Below are 17,438 nucleotides of genomic sequence, written 5' to 3'. Positions count from 1 at the left end.
CCTCTGACCCCTGAGCGAGACATTCAAAGTCGGTATTTTTGGAGGGAAATTCAGTTATTTCTTTCCCCCCATTCCAGGATTCGCTTGAACCAACTAACTGCTTTGCATATTTTGTCTTATAAATATAAGATTCATAGAAGGAAAATAGATCGGACTTTGAACTGACTTAAGCATCGGAGTGTCTTTCTTGCAGGTGATCCCGACGAGTCAAAGGCAAATTTTCATCACCGGAATAGTGACTAAGCATCATCCATAATCGGGAGAAGCCTCTAGATATAGAAAGACAAATTGTTGCACCAACAATTGGCGCCGTCTGTGGGAATCGAAAAAACATCTCGGCCATAGCCACGTAGTCGAATAAAGAAATCAAGAAATCAAGATCCTCTACGAACCTTGAAATCATGCCACCAAAAGGCAACGGAGTTTCGGGCCCAGTCGCACAGAGCGCCCCTCCGGCGAACGTGAGCAATCAAATCGACAGGATGTGTCACCTGTTGGAAGCGAGCTAGCAGCGGTCCGACGAAGCAATTAAGACATTGGCCGAAGCTCAAGCTAGGCTCGAAGCCGAGATCACAGAGCTGCGCAGATCTGCTGACACAACACACCACACCCAAGCCCACAACAATCTTGATTCTGGCAGATCTGAAGTTCCAACCGACCACGTTAATTCCCCTAATCAAAACATGAACCCAGGTAACGAAAATTCTCAGGGCATCCCACCATCCTCCGGGGCCGAAGAGCGACGAGCCCCAACCTCTGACACGCAGGGGCGGACGGAAGCAGAACCCACCGGATCCGCTCAGCCAGCAGCTGAAATCTGGCCTCAACGCACCACACCTCAAGCCGCGCACGATTCTCCCTCTGAAGGTCGTGTTCCCTCAATCCAGTTCTTGGACAGCTGGAAAGAAGACATGATGAGGGAAATGATGCAGAAGTTCTCAGATGGACGATCAACCTACGCCACCGACCATTTGGATCTAGTATCAAGAACCACTGAGAAATCACCATTCTCGGAGTGGATCCAGAATGAGCCAAAGCCTCGAGACTTCGTCATCCCTTCCTTGCCTGCGTTCAATGGAAAAGGAGATCCACTAAACCATCTATTCCAATTTCAATAGAAGATGGCATTAGAAGCCAATAACGAAGCTATTCTGTGCAAAGTCTTTTCAACGACTTTCTCCGGGCCAGCTCTGTTATGGTTCCGACAATTAAATCCCGGGTCGCTCAATAGTTTTAGTGATCTCCGACGGACCTTTTTACAGCAATACAGTGCGAACCGAGAGGCGCCCAGAAAAATGGCTGATCTCTATCGGATTGAACAGAAGGAGAATGAACATCCGAAAGCATACTTACAGCGTTTCATTGACCTCGTGCATCAAATCCACGACGTCGATCTAGTCATTGCAGCAAATCTCTTCGTCAAGAGCTTGCAGGTGGGATCTCTTTTACATGAGAATCTCACCATGACGCCACCATACGACATGGTAGACGTGCAGACCCAAGCCGAGGGCGTCTTCAAGGTCTTGGAATTTCGAGAATGCACACAGAAGAAGTATGCACTCATCTCTGCTCCACCAACAAATAATCCTCCACCACCTACTAGGGATGACAAGAGGAAGCGGAACCAAACAGATCACACGAAGGAAGGAAAAAGGCCAAGATAGGATCGACAGTCATCACGATACCCGTCCTTCGAATACATTGTCCCGCAAGAAGTCATTTATGAAGAAAATAAAGACAGACCTATCTGGCGAGAACCCTACAAAATTACCACTCCTTCTGACAGAAGGGACAAAAGCAGATACTGTCTCTTCCACAAAGATCATGGTCATACGATCGCTGAATGCCACAACTTGAACAATCAGATCCAAGCCCTCATGAGGAGTGGGAGGCTCACCCAATGCATCAAGGAGACGGGCAGACCCGGCGCCTCGCGGCATAATCCCGCCTCTACCCCCGCTCCACAAGCGTCAGCCCTGTGCACCCAACCTCTGACAGTACCCAGGAGCCTCTTAAGCAAGTCCCTATGATCCACGGGACCGTAGAACTCACTAACAATCAAGAGCATATCACCAAAATCCATAAAAGAATGGAAGAACGAGTGAAGCGATACAAATCATTAGGCCACGTGGTCAATCTCGTCACTTTAGAAGACAGAAGCTACCCAGCCTCTGCAATCACCTTCACCGATGACGACCTGAAGGGCGTGCACCTACCCCATGATGATCCAATCGTCATTTCCCTACAGGTTGACCATTGCCAGCTGGGCAGAGTTCTGGTCGACGGGGGCAGTGGGGTCGACATCCTCTTCTGAGAAGCCTTCTAGAAGATGGGGCTGGAGGAGAATTAGATCCGGTCCTCCACCACGCCCATTTTGGGATTCAACAGCCAAAGAGTATATCCGAAGGGCATCATTAGATTAACTGTGGTGGCCGCAGTGTTGGGTTTTATGCCCTTATAAAACCATGTCGGACATGTAGCATGATTTCATATTATCAATAAAAGTAGTAGAAATCATTTAGTTTGACAACCGTGTTGCTTGCTTGTTTTATTACATGATTATTGAAATAATACAAACATTTATAAAATCCTGAACATATGGATAGTTACAATTATAGTGACTAGGTCACAGTGGATTATAGTTGTAATTATATGTTCAAAAGAACGAGTCCTAAGATTAGATCAGTGCATTGGATTTTCACTGATTAGGCAATCTACGATATGATCTACTTACACATTCAGGGTGTGATGTCTTGTCCAAGGCATCGACCAAGTAGATAAGATCGGATGTATTTAGTTACATCGAACTAGGACCGATATTGATTATTGATTGATAAATAAGTATCGTTGTTATCAAATCTAATCAATGTCACAACGTTGACCATATATTAAGCCGATCTTAATTCTGAGTGATAATATTCTGCTAATTATATTATTTAAATCTTTTGACTTGTTCGTTACCAGCTTACCCTACGGTCTAGCCCATACTTACATCTTGGAGATTTATTAGTGTAATTGAGTGGGAGTATTATTCATAGATACGAAATCTATAACTTCTGTATGAGAAGTGAAAAGATGATTTCCTTAATTGCTTTGTTCAAAAGGTTAAATGATTGAGATCTCATTTATGTGATTAAGTTCACGGAAATATCATTTATAAGGAACTTAGTGGGAGTTAAGGATAAAATACTGATGAGGGGTAAAACGGTAATTTGCACCCAGCTCGTTAGTAAGTCATCGATAGAGGATTGACTGATTGTAATGGTTATAACAATGGATAACGTATTTATGCTTTTGAAAATACGTTCTATGAATTCAAGAGTTCAATTCCGAGTCTATAGTGGAGTCACGAGGAATTAATAAGGTAGTGAAATTATTCGTAAATAAATTCACGGTAACTTGTTGGAGCTTGATTTCATGGATCCATGGTCCCCGCATCACCTTTGAGTAAATCATCTAGAATGTCTCAATTAATTGATTTAATTATCAATTAGGATTTTTTAAAGTTGACTAGGTCAATTTTGGAAAATTTACAGAGATATGAGATTTAGAGAATAAAAGAGAATATTTGGGTAAATTTATTAATATTGATAAATTGGTATCAATATAAATAAATAATATTAAATCAAGTTTCAAATTATAATTAGTTAATTTGAATAAGGATTTAATTAATTAATTAAAAATAAATAAATAAAAGGTTTTGAATTTAGGCCCAGTTGGGATTTAAATTCAAAATAAAGAGATTGGGCCCAAGTCCATTTATGGCAGCCCAAGGCTTTTATTTTTGTTTTTTATTTTTAATTAATTTAAATTTAAATAAATCCCATTAAGTTGCCTATATAAGGAATATGATATCTAGGGTTTTTCATAAGGAAGCAAGTCGGTCTCAGTTGATTTGGGTAAGTGAAAACCTAGACACTCTAATCCTTTCTTAGCCACAATCTCTTCTTCTTTTCTAGATCTCTATCTCATGTGTTGAGAGCCAGCCCACACTAGTTCTAGGTTGATCAAAGGCTTGGTGAGGAAGACTGTGTTGCTGATCTTGTTCAATCTCTTGATAATACTCTGCTACAGAATGGAATCAAGGGTTAGAGAGATTGAAGGATGGAGTTGTTCCAGTTCCGCTGCGTAATGTAAGTTTTTACTTTACTTTGTATTTGTATCAATTTCATAGGAGCATGTTCTAGGAATTTGCATGTTTGTGTTGATAATATGTAAATTGCATGAAAATAAATAAAGATCCTGCAATTAGTTTTTCCTACAATTGGCCTCAGAGCCACAGGTTGCCAGTTTATTTTCATGAATGAATATGTATGAAATTGATTGATATGTTAGGTGTTAATTGGATGGTACATGTTATTGGTGTATGTATGTATGTTTTCTTATGTAAATTTAGCAATAATTTGGTTGTGTTTTGGCTTGTTATGGATTTAAAAACTGCACAGATTTTTTTTTGGACTGATTTTTGCAGTGTGTGTGCTGGGCACACATGGAGCCGCGCGGCGGGACCCGGCCGTACGGATCCGTACGGACGTCCATACGGCGTCGGTGCCGGAACCCGCGCGCGACATTTTTTCGCAAAAAAAAAAAAAATTATTTTTTTAAAATTGGATATTTTGTGCAGTTAGGTTTAAAATATTTAAAATTGATTATCTGATAATTTTATAGATATTTTTTTCTTTTTAAAATATTTTGAATTTGTTGATAATCATGATATTTTAAGATATTTTTTTTATTTTGTTATAAATAAAATATTAAAATTAGTTATCTGATTTTTCAATATATTTTTATTGTTTAAAATATTTATAATTGGTTATGAGATAATACTAGATATTTTAAATTTGGTTAAAAGATATTTTGATATTTTAAAATTTGTTAAAATATTTAAAAATAAAATATATTATCATTCCTAACAACTTAACATGGTTAAATTAATTATTTGAAATTGAATTTTGTTTGATAAATTCTATTTTAATTAATTTAATATTTTGTAACTTGTTTAATTAATTATATTGAATTTTGTCCGATGAATTCTATGTTAATTAATTATGGTATTTTACAAAATAGTGTATTGTTGTGGTATATTTGCATAATTTAATAATACATGCTTATAGAATAACATGTTAGACCCATCCAATTATTAACATATCAAGCATCATTATTAAGTTATTTTTTGCATTTGGGCTTTAAATATAAGTATAATGATGGCCCATTTTTTGCGTTTAAAAAAAAATGTGGGAAAACTCAAATAAAACTTTCATAAAATGTTAGGCTTTATTTGGGCCCAATTGAACATGTAAAGTTTAAATTCCTCTCTTGTGAGTGGTTCCACTTGTGAAGGCCCATTTGCTTTGCATTACTAGATTGGGCCTAATCAATTGAATAACAATTAATAAAACAAAGGTTCAAATTCCTGTCTTTTTGGGCTTTGTGTGGAAGTTAGGGAGCCTTAGTAGTGGGTCCGACATACTGAACCCAGCTCTCCTCCATGCAAGCTCGAATTGTTAAGGCCCATTTACCTAAGTTGGACTTAATTGTATTAGGTTATTCTTTTTAGTTGGACCTAATAATTGATTAGAAACATATTAATTCTAATTTTTTGATTAATTTTCAATGGTAATTTTAGAATTAATGGAAAAATTATAAACTATGGTTTGTTGATTATTTTAATAATTTAGCGAACCTTAGTTGGTTTATTGATTATTTTGATAATTTGGAAAACCTAAGTTGATATTTTTTTTTCAAAAAGAATAAAATACTAAAATATTTAATAATGAGTTTTAAAATTTTTCAATTCGATCTCCACCGTTGATTTAACAAGGTTAGAGTTCAGTGGGGCCTCATGACGCTTTGATTTCGTCTCCCTACGGAAGGTGTTCACTGGACTTCTTAACATGGTTAAATTTCTTAGGATAGATGGTTATAGATGGACTTTCTATAGACTCATCCCTACGGTGACTATAGGAATTAAGTCTATAATAATCGAAACCGTGGGTCAAGCTCATAAAGTAAGAAATATTTGTGACTCTCGCCTACCGGGACACATGAGTTTCCGTTACTTTGATCGGATGGAATAGGTAGTTAATAAAAGTCTATGACGTTTTATTAATTGAGATGTTTCTCTATTTAACTACGTGAATATTTGTGACTCTCGCCTACCGGGACACATGGGTTCATGGCTAGCTAAAGTACCTAAGAAATAGAAGATAAGTGTTTTAGTATTTTGCTTATCTCAAAACATTTTGTATGTTATGCTATTTCTAAAATATTTAATGAATATATGTTTGTCAAGCAATGCGTTGATTTCTACTTAGTTGATAATAGAAGCTCTAGGCTTCCCACCTCATACTCTCTCTGATCTCTAAAATGTTACTCTATGGTGAGAACCTCACGAAATGTTTGTCCAACATCAACATGGTGTTGATTTTAGACAACATCGAGTTCGTGATAATCAAAGATATTTCTATTTTTCCCATGCAACGATCACCGAATCCTTCAAAGAGGATTGTTGATGGTAGTTCGAGCAAATGAAAGAATACTAATAATACTAAACAAGCTCAAGGAGAAGCTGCTTTGAGCTTCTTCTTCGAAGAGCAAGAGAGAAAGAAATTCATACAAAAAGAACAAGAAGTCAACTGGCAAGGCATCAAATGCTGCAAAGTATCTTGGAGCAAGGCCTGATTATAAGTACACAAAAATGGTAGTGTTTCCAATTGCAAGGAGACTGGGAATTGGAACAAGATTGCCCGGAACTCAAGGCATATGGAACCCAAAATAATTAAATTTGTCTTGGATGCATGTGATTTTAGAGGATGATACTTCGAATTTGGATCGCTGAATCACAATCTACTAACACATGTATGTACCTTTTTTACACTTTTAGCATTGGGAAAGCCATGAAGGATAAAAAGCCACGACTTGGTATCCATCAAGGGTTGTTCGTATCAAACAAGGCAAAAGGATAAGCTTGAATGAATTTTGGAAATAAATATATTGTTTTAAGACAATGTTTATTTTATTCCGATTTTCAATGGAAATTTTAATTTAAGTTTTTCTTATTACATCAACAACAATTTGTAGTTACTTTCACAAGTAATAAAATCCTATTTCTTTAAATGGATGTGAATTGTGGGGTGGATGTATGAAAAACAGGCTATACCTATTGCAACTAGACGAACCCTATGTTAAAAATAATGAGTTGTTTAAGACAGCTAATTCTAGGACTGTTAAACGACAAAAGGTCAATAACGTTAGAAATGATGTACCTTTGGCATTTTCGCTTTGGTCATATTTGTTATGATAGGATTCAAAGACTAACAAAGGCTGGGCCTTTGAGGGAACTCACCTAGGGTGACCTACCTGTTTGTGAATCTAGTCTCGAGGGCAGAATGACAAAGCGTCCATTCTCTGTGATAGGAGAAAGGGCCAAAGAACCACTAGGGCTAGTATGTTCAAATGTCTGGGGACATATGAATGTTCAAGAGAGGGGTGGTTATGAGTATTTCGTCACCTTCATCGACGATTGCTCTAGAGACTCGTGTAAGTACCTAAAGCATAAGAATTCTGCGAATTTGTTAAGAAGTTCAAAGAATTCATTGCTATGGCTTTAAAACCAAATTAGGTAAAACGTTAAAGATCTTGCGATCTGATAGGGGTGGAGGATATTTGGATAATCAGAACCAAGATCATTTGATTGAACTTGAAGATTTGTTTAAAACAACTGCCCCAAGGACTCCGCAACAAAACAGTGTTGCTGAGTGGTGTGAATTGCACGTTTATGAAAATGTGTGTTCTATGATAAGCTATTAAACTCTACCAACTTCTTACCCAGATCTTTTCTGGAGACATACTACCTAGACCGCATGTGATATTTTTTTTTAAATGTTGTGCCGTCTCAAAAGTTGTCTCCAAGACACCACTAGAATTATGAAATGGTCGTGAACTTGGTTTACGTCATTATGGAATTTGGTGGTGTCATGTTTTTGTCATGAGGAAAAAGGTAGAAAGCTAGAACAGTGAGCTGAGGGTTTGCTTGTTTGATGACTATTCTAAAGGTACTCAGAGTGGTCTGTTTTATAGTCCAGTAGACAAGAAAGTGTTTGGCTCTACAAATGCAACTTTTCTGGATAACGACTGCATAATGAATTTCAAGTCTCATAAAAAAAATAATAAATAAAGAGATTGGGCCCAAGTCCATTTATGGCAGCCCAAGGCTTTTATTTTTGTTTTTTATTTTTAATTAATTTAAATTTAAATAAATCCCATTAAGTTGCCTATATAAGGAATATGATATCTAGGGTTTTTCATAAGGAAGCAAGTCAGTCTCAGTTGATTTGGGTAAGTGAAAACCTAGACACTCTAATCCTTTCTTAGCCACAATCTCTTCTTCTTTTCTAGATCTCTATCTCATGTGTTGAGAGCCAGCCCACACTAGTTCTAGGTTGATCAAAGGCTTGGTGAGGAAGACTGTGTTGCTGATCTTGTTCAATCTCTTGATAATACTCTGCTACAGAATGGAATCAAGGGTTAGAGAGATTGAAGGATGGAGTTGTTCCAGTTCCGCTGCGTAATGTAAGTTTTTACTTTACTTTGTATTTGTATCAATTTCATAGGAGCATGTTCTAGGAATTTGCATGTTTGTGTTGATAATATGTAAATTGCATGAAAATAAATAAAGATCCTGCAATTAGTTTTTCCTACACGCAGAACGCGCCCTGCCAATAGACTTTCTCATTATAGATTCCGCCATAAGCTACAACGCCATCTTGGGGAGAAATTGGATCCACCGGATGCAGGGGGTAGTCTCAACTCTACATCAGGTGATGCGGTGTCAATCACTCAACAGGCGCTACACCATCGACATCATGGGCTGCCAGAAGCAGGCCAAAAAGTGCTTCCTTAGCTTGAAAGAAATAAATAGCTCTGCACTGCTTCCCATAACAACTCCCCCGAAAAATAGCAATTACAGCAGGACCTACCAGCATGCCTAAAAGGAGTCGATCTAGAGGAAGACCAAGAAAAACCCCTAGTTACGCTAGATACCTTAGAACAAGTGGGTCTAGACGACGCTGACCCCTCTAAGACAGTGCTGGTAAGTACCAAGCTCTCTAAAGAAGAAAGACAGATCCTCATACGATTTCTTAAGACCAGAATGAGAACTTTCGCCTGGTCTCCACATGACATACCTGGAATAGACCCCTCCGTCATGAGTCACAGCCTAAATATCTCCAACAACTTCCCACCTGTCAAGCAGAAGCAGAGGAGGTTCGCTCCAGAGGTGAATCAAGTCATACAAGAGGAGGTCCAACGGCTCCTGGGCACAGGGGCAATCGAAGAATGCTCATATCCCAGTTGGCTTGCCAACCCCGTCGTGGTTCCAAAGAAGAATGGGAAAAGAGAGTATGCATAGACTACACGAATTTAAACAAAGCATGTCCCAAAGATAGCTACCCTCTACTGAAGATCGAGCATATGATAGACGCCACGGCAGGATATGAAAGAATGAGCTTCCTTGACGCTTACTCTGGATACAATCAGATCCCCATGAAATTAGAGGATCGAATTCATACGGCTTTCATAACAGAAGGTGGTTTATATTGCTACAAAGTTATGCCCTTCGGTCTAAAGAATGCAAGCGCAACATACCAAAGGCTGATGCACAAGCTGTTTTCCTCATTACTCGGGAGAAATATGGAGGTTTATATTGACAACATGGTCAGCAAGTCCAAACAAAGCTCTTCACATATAGACGACTTGGCCGAGTATTTTGACATCCTCGATGCTTATAAAATGAAATTAAACCCCTCCAAATGCGTTTTTGGGGTGTCCTCTGGATAGTTCTTGGGGTACGTCATCAGTCAGAGGGGCATCGAGGCGAACCCAACACAGATTGTGTCCCTCTCAGAAGTCAAAGAGGCCCGAACCATCCGAGACATACAGGCTCTGACGGGAAAAATAGTAGCATTAAGTCAATTCATATCACGAATGTCTGACCGTTGCCAGCCCTTCTTGCAGTGCATAAAGAAATCTACCAACACCACCTAGGGACCGGTGCAAAGAAAAGCGTTGGAAGAATTGAAAACTTATTTGAGCTCCCCTCCTATATTGAGCTCCCCCATAGCTAACGAAGATTTATTCTTGTACCTCTCAGTTTCACAATTCGCTGTGAGTTCTGTTCTCTTCCGAGAAGAAGCCAATCGTCAGAGGCCAGTGTTCTACTGCAGCAAGATGCTCCTGGACGCTGAAACTCGTTACACTATGATGGAAAAATTGGCACTCGCACTCCTTAGGCAAAGAAGAAGCTACGACAATATTTTGAAAGCCATACCATCATTATATATACGGACTATCCATTAAGGCAAGTATTGAGTAAGCCCGACCTCTCTGGAAGGTTATCTAAATGGGCAATTGAGCTAGGAATGTGTGATATTCAGTTCTCGCCACGAAAAGAAAAAAAAGGACAGGTACTAGCTGGCTTCCTGGTCGAAATTCAGTCATTCACCCCTGACACTCTGCCAGAATTGTTAAAGTCAGAAGATCAATGGGTGTGGACGATGTATACCGACAGAGCATCCAATTCCCAAGGGGCTGGCATTGGCATCGTATTAGAAGCTCCCTCGGGCCTCAAAATCGAAGAAGCCATTCGTTTAGAGCAATCCACGATGAATAATGAAGCAGAATATGAGGCACTAATCTATGGTCTATAACTAGCACGAGAAATGGGCATCAAGCGTCTGAATGTCAGAGGAGACTCACAGCTTATGATAGAGCAAGTGGCTGGAAATTTCGACACTAAGACACCCCATCTGGCTAACCTTCTACAGAAGGTAACTGACTTGCGATCACATTTTCGCCAGTTCGAACTCATACAAGTACCTAGGGAGCAGAATCAGAAGGCCGATGCCCTTGCCAAATTAGCCTCTGCAGGAGATTGCACATGCCAGTCCTCCATATCTATAAGCTGATCAAGCAAGGACATGGAAATCTATTCAACCTCATCAGAACCTGAATGCTGGATGGATCCAATCATAAGATACTTGTCCACCTCCAAACTCCCACATAATCCGAATGACGCAAAGCTTCTGCGCCTTCGGGCACAACGTTATTCCATAATCCATGGGATGCTATACCGCAGGTCCTTCAATGGCCCCTACCTACAGAGTTTGCGTCCATCAAAAGCCAAAAAATTGCTATAAGAGATACATGAGGGGACATGTGGAAATCACACAGGGGGACGGAGTCTGGCACATAAAGTGCTTACAGCAGGGTATTACTAGCCATACATGATGACAGAAGCACGTGACTATGCCAAAAAATGCGACAAGTGCCAACGATTTGCACCCACCATCCATCAACCTGCTCAAACCTTACACTCCATCGTTTCACCTTGGCCTTTTGCAAAATGGGGAATGGATGTGGTAGGCGAACTACCTAAGGCTGTCGGAGGAAGGCGGTATGCTCTGGTGGCCACTGATTACTTCACAAAATGAGTTGTGGCAGAGGCATACGTCACAGTCAGCAAAATAGACACTATGTCCTTCATTCGGAAGCATATCATATGTCAATTTGGGATACCATGGGAGATAGTCGTGGACAATGGAACCCCGTTCCAAAATGCGAAGGTACAAGAACTATGTGACACATACAAGATCAAGCTGAGCTTTGCCTCTGTCACTTACCCACAAGGCAACGGCCAAGCAGAAGCTTCCAACAAAGTTATCTTTGCCAACATAAAGAAGAACTTAGAAGATAAAAAAGGAGCATGGGCAGACGAACTACCAAAAGTGTTATGGGCATATAGGACAACAAAAAGATCCTCTACGGGAGAATCTCCCTTCGCCATGGTATATGGAATAGAAGCCATCATCCCAACAGAAGTGGGCCTACCTACACTTCGAACAGAGATCGTGTCTGATCAAACAACCAACAACATTCAACTATTACACAACCTAGACCTTCTGGAAGAAGTATGTACGATGGCGCAATTACGACTAGAAATTTTTCAAAAGGCTGCAGAACGCTACTACAACAAAAGAGTCCACACACGCACATTTCGAGAAGGTGATTGGGTTCTGCGTAAGGTCACAGGCAACAAGAAGAAGCTAGAACCTAATTGGGAAGGGCCTTTTGAAATCATAAAAGTACTAGGCAGAGGGTCTTACACCCTAAGGAATGTACGTAGTGGGAAAACTGTACCCCGTACTTGGAATTCAATGTCTTTGAAACAATATTATTGTTAATAGTTGTACTGTGCAATTCAAAAGTAATACAACAACTTTCCATTTTTTCACATTATTTTAAATTTCTCTTGTACATTCAATTTCTTGGCATTATTGTCCACCATATTACACCAAGCCAGACACGTGACGATTAACATTTCACTTGCAAGGTTTTCTCAAATATATCCCCACCTACCCTTGTTCAAAAATAACATTGTTCACGTGCACTCAAAAATCACCTACCACAATGGCTATAAATAAATAATTGTCTGAAAGCTTGAAGTTATCAACCCCCCTACCAATACACCATATGTCTTTAGCCTCAACACATACATTACCCACACCTACACTCCAATAAACAAAGAGCAATAATAATGCACGGCGAGGACTTGCCCCCGCACGTTGGCACCAGGCTGAATCTCAGCAGATCGTGGCAGCAAGGCCACTACACACAACCTGCATACACGATCCTAAAGCCTCTGCCGCTTAACTAGATATTGCGCCGCATTCTAATCTGACTTGACTAAGCTCACAGGGAGCTACGGCCAGCCATTTCGCAGTCTGCCGATATGGTCGTCCGACGGAGGTGCACTACAAACCCTACCCTCTTACCTGCGTAAAAGGAGCACTTCCTACTGTCTACTCTGCCCTGACTATCACAGCAGAACTATCAACTGTCATGCTTCGGATTCTTCACCAGTACATACTAACTGGTTTGGCAATCCAAGGCCTGGGAGGAACTTGTCCCGCAGTCGCACCCATGTCTTACACAATGAGTGCCTCTGACAGGATACAAGACAGCCCAAACAAGCCATCGTTATACCACACGGTATGGGTGCATTGGAAAGATATCTACCTCGCACTCTTGACCCTTTAGCCTCTGCCTCGATGCCCGATTCTACGCTTCGCCCCCCGCGTTCGGTCTGAATCATATTAACCCCTCTATTCTCATGGGAAAGTTTCAGCCTCCAGAGGCCGAACCTGTTCCGATCAAGACCACTACAAAACACCCTACGCGTAAGAAGGTCTACCACTCAACAATAACGACAACGCCGCAGAAGTACAACACTTTTGTCACTACAACTTAAATTGGCAGATGCTAAGCATGGGCACACATATTTGATCAATTCCTTTCTCAATAAACAAAAATGAATATTTGTACTGTGCACGATCAGAAGGCGATGTATACTCAAAAATGGCAATAAATCAGAAGTTGTTATTTATAAATTATGTTACATTAACGACGATATTAATTCCTGATTTCATAATTGATCTATTCTCTATGAACAACTATTTTCTTGCCCATAATTAATCCCATTCAATACGACGCATATACTCTGCCATCGCACTCTCTAGCTTCGGATGGCCTAACCCATAGCGTTCACACGATATGTAGTACGAGATGCCACTTCTGATAAACTCTTCCATAGCCCACGTTGAGTAAAGCCACTGTGGGTTGTCAAAGATTCTCCTCAAAAAGGGAACCTTCGTCCACTCACGGTGCTCACCTGCAACAACAATGTTGTCAGCTCCAACCCATCACCAAAACACTAAGACGAATCGTCCGCACAACACTTAACTGGGCATTCTCTCCCACAATATGTATGACCTTTCGCTGTATCTCGCAAGCAGTGGCCTGAAGGGTCTATGAAGCTTCTGATCTGAATAAACCATATGGCCCTCATCTGTCATCATGCCTTCAATTAAGTCCTAAACGACAACGAACACATCCAATACACACACGAAGACAGCCAACAAGAAACAAAGCTCAATTTGTATTGATAATTTGCTCTATTACATTCATCTACATACTAGCGGCCAACAAGCCCAAAGAATGCATATACAAAATTTAATTCAAAGCAAGACATGACAGAATTTAACAAACCGATAGTGTATCGTTCATTCTACGGCACCTCTTTCACCATCTGGCTTGGCCTCTACAACAGGCACGGATTCTGCTGCCTTCTGATCAGACACCACATTAACCGCACTATCTTCAATAGCTTCCCCATTGGCATTATACATCGACCCAAGCACGTCGCCCCTCAACTTCAACTTCTCCAGATGACACGGCGGATAGGAAATCTGCAGATCCCCAAGTTCATTCAAATACTTGTCGACATCATACTCTCCTATTTTCACATCAACATTTTTACAATACATCTCCAGTTTTGCCCATTTCTCCTCTGGGGACTGCTTCTTATTACGTAATGCCAGATCCAGATACTTCACAGTATCTACCTCAACCACCCTCACAAGTTTGCGTTCGGTGATCTCGCGATCTCGAATGCGCTGCCTTGTGGCTTCAATCGCCGCCTCTGCTGCCCTCTGCAAAACCAAAAACATTATGAAATCAATACACATGTTTTATGGGCCCATTAATTTTCAAATACATTAATAACAAAAGAAGAGTCGCATACCTCTGCCATCTCCTCCAACTGCTTCTTGGTTTCGGCCACCGCCTCTTTTTCTTCTTTCAACTTCTTCCCTAAATGGAGTTCAGCCTCCAACTTCTGCTTCCTGGCGTCCGCTGCACTGGCCTTAAGATCATTTGACTTTCGCTCCAGCTCTTTTTTCTCTTTTTCTAAAATCTCCTTATCAGTCTGCAACGACACTACATCCTCCTCAAGGTCGTTCATCATGCTACTAAGCTTCTCTATGCGGGCTTCATGCTGAACGCAGACTTGATTTTTCTCCATCCACTTATTGGTCATATCCACCAAGTCAGCTTTCAGTTTGTCTCGCTTTACTTCGAGCCCGATAGTGCCTATCAGCTTCTCCTCTATGGAAGTCACCCTCTTTTTTGCCTCTGCCAACTCTGCCTCTAACTTCTTGATGGCTTCCATGAGCACGTACCGATTTGCCTCGGCCATCATTCTCCCCGCCCGCTCCTCTTCTAATTTCGCCGTCTGCTCTGCTAGTTTAGAGCCATTCTGTATAGCCGCCGCATATTCCCGCCTTGCAGCAGATGCGCATACATAGCTCTGTGAAAAATCAATTACACCCATTAAAAATAACATCTTATACATATCACGAGAAATAAACAAGGCCTGATTTTTTAACCAACTTACCATCCAGATGTGATCTGATACTTGCTGCAGCAAATCACCTTGCCCGCTCAAGGATCCAATTGCTTCTGTCGGCAGATGGGGTCTACTTATACGTAGCATTTCATCCATAACTTCAGTAGACGCAGAAGGGCCATATTCCGACACTACTCCTGCTCTGTCACTTGCTTCTCCCCCTACAAGCGCAGCTGCATAAGCAACGGGGGCAGCTGGCTTCCCACCTTCTGCTAACGTCGATACCATAATGCTATCAGATGCCAGCACAACTGTCCCCACGCCAGAGGAATACGTCTTCGAAGGGCGTCTAAATAGGCTATCATCTTCACCCAAATCACTGGGGAGGTACACCGGCGTCTGCACGGCAGAAGACGTTAGCTGCTCCAAGAAAGCGCTAGGAGATTCAAAAGTGCTAGTACCCTTCGGGGACACAGCAATGACATCTCCTGGATGAGACTCAGAAGCGGTAGGCGGTAATAAGGAAACATCAACACTGAGAGTGTCAACACCTGTTACTTCGACAGCCCCCGATTCCTGACACCCAGGGGTAGTTTCGGATACAACAGCCTTACTTGGCTCAACTGGCAAAGGAGTGGTATCCGCAGACTCAAAACCCTCTCCGAAGGCATCCTCTAGAAGCTTGTTTTTACGAGAGGCAGAGGAAGGGCGTCTCCCCTCTGAGCCACGCTTATGGCCAATGGCAGACCCTTCAGCCAAATCAAAAGTAGAGGGCAATGCCTCTGACGGCTTCACACAGACAACAAGAGACTTCACCTCAACCGGTAAGCCACCCTGCACTCCATCTCCATTCACCACTCCTGATAATTTGGACGGAGAAGAGGAAACGCCCTCTGCATGAGCCACCCCTTCTGAGCCCGCTATCAAGGAAGACCCAATTGCGTGTGAAATAGGAGACGCCACAGGTAAATGCCCAACGGGGGCAGATCCCCGTGGCTTCTTGCACAATGAGAGAGCCTGGCCCGTTGGTAATTTTCCTGGGGTAAGTTTGGGGATTGCAAAGGGATATCCTTGAATAGTGGAGACAAAACCTTTTGGGATCCGAAGCTTGGATGAAATGCACTTCCCGTCGTCCGAATCTTCGCCAGAGGACTCCTCACGCTCCTTTCTTTTTCCTAAGGCGTCTGTAGGCAAAGGCACTTATTGAAGAGGCTGAATCTATAGAGCGTCAGAAGGCGTGGATGATCGCCCTTGGATGCGGGAAGACTTGCGCGATAAGCCGGACTTATCAAGGGAAGACTCTGCAGCAGAAGCCAGACCAGAGCCCTCCTTCTTTTTACCCTCCGGGACCCCTTGACGCTTGGCACACGCAGCGTAGGTTTCAGAACACGCCTTTTCGAACTCAGCCTTCATCAGCGACAGATTTGAAGGAGTAGGAGGGGATTTCTTCAAAAAAGCTCCCAGGTGCTTCGCGCATGCTGTTGTAATCTTGTTGAGGGTCATGTCACCCTTCTGCGATCTAATTCGCACTGCACCAGGATCGACTCGATCCACAAAACAAAGCCGAGTCATAATCTGCATACAGTAGGGGTTCAGTACACCCTTTATACTAATAGCATTCTCCTTAGACTCATGTAGAAGCCCTTTCTCCGTCAGCTTGCGCTGCCTTTCAAGACTCATATTAACCTGAGGCCAAGAAAAATCTAATACAGAGAAGCAAAACAGTAATACACAGAGTTAAACTAGCAGATAATCATCCAGATATGATTAATTCACATTAAAATCAATAAGGAACAGAATGAAAAATGTGACTCACCTTTTATAAACACCCTGGCCAAAGGAAAAATTTCCTGAGGCAAGAATTCAGGATACCACGCTCCTCCAACAGCGAAGAAATATTTATCCCAATTTCGATGGGAGCTATCGAAATCGGTGAAGATTGTCCGATCCTTTTTGGGAGAGAGGTAGAAGGTTTTCCAAGGCTTTCCCTCTATCGCCTTGTTCGTAGACTTGGTGAAGCATGCGTAAATGTCGTCCGATTGAATGGTGACATTCCTGAGGCTCCCTATCATCTGAGCCCCGACTATCGACTGAATAACATTTGGGAGAAATTGCGAAATGTGTGCCCCGGAGTTTGAAATTATCTGAACAAGCAGAGCCGGGAGAGGGAAGCGAAGCCATTCGATGTGTCTCAGAC

This window comes from Humulus lupulus, chromosome 6 (assembly GCF_963169125.1).
Source record: "Humulus lupulus chromosome 6, drHumLupu1.1, whole genome shotgun sequence".
Lineage (NCBI taxonomy): Eukaryota > Viridiplantae > Streptophyta > Magnoliopsida > Rosales > Cannabaceae > Humulus > Humulus lupulus.
This window is presented reverse-complemented; position numbering follows the sequence as displayed.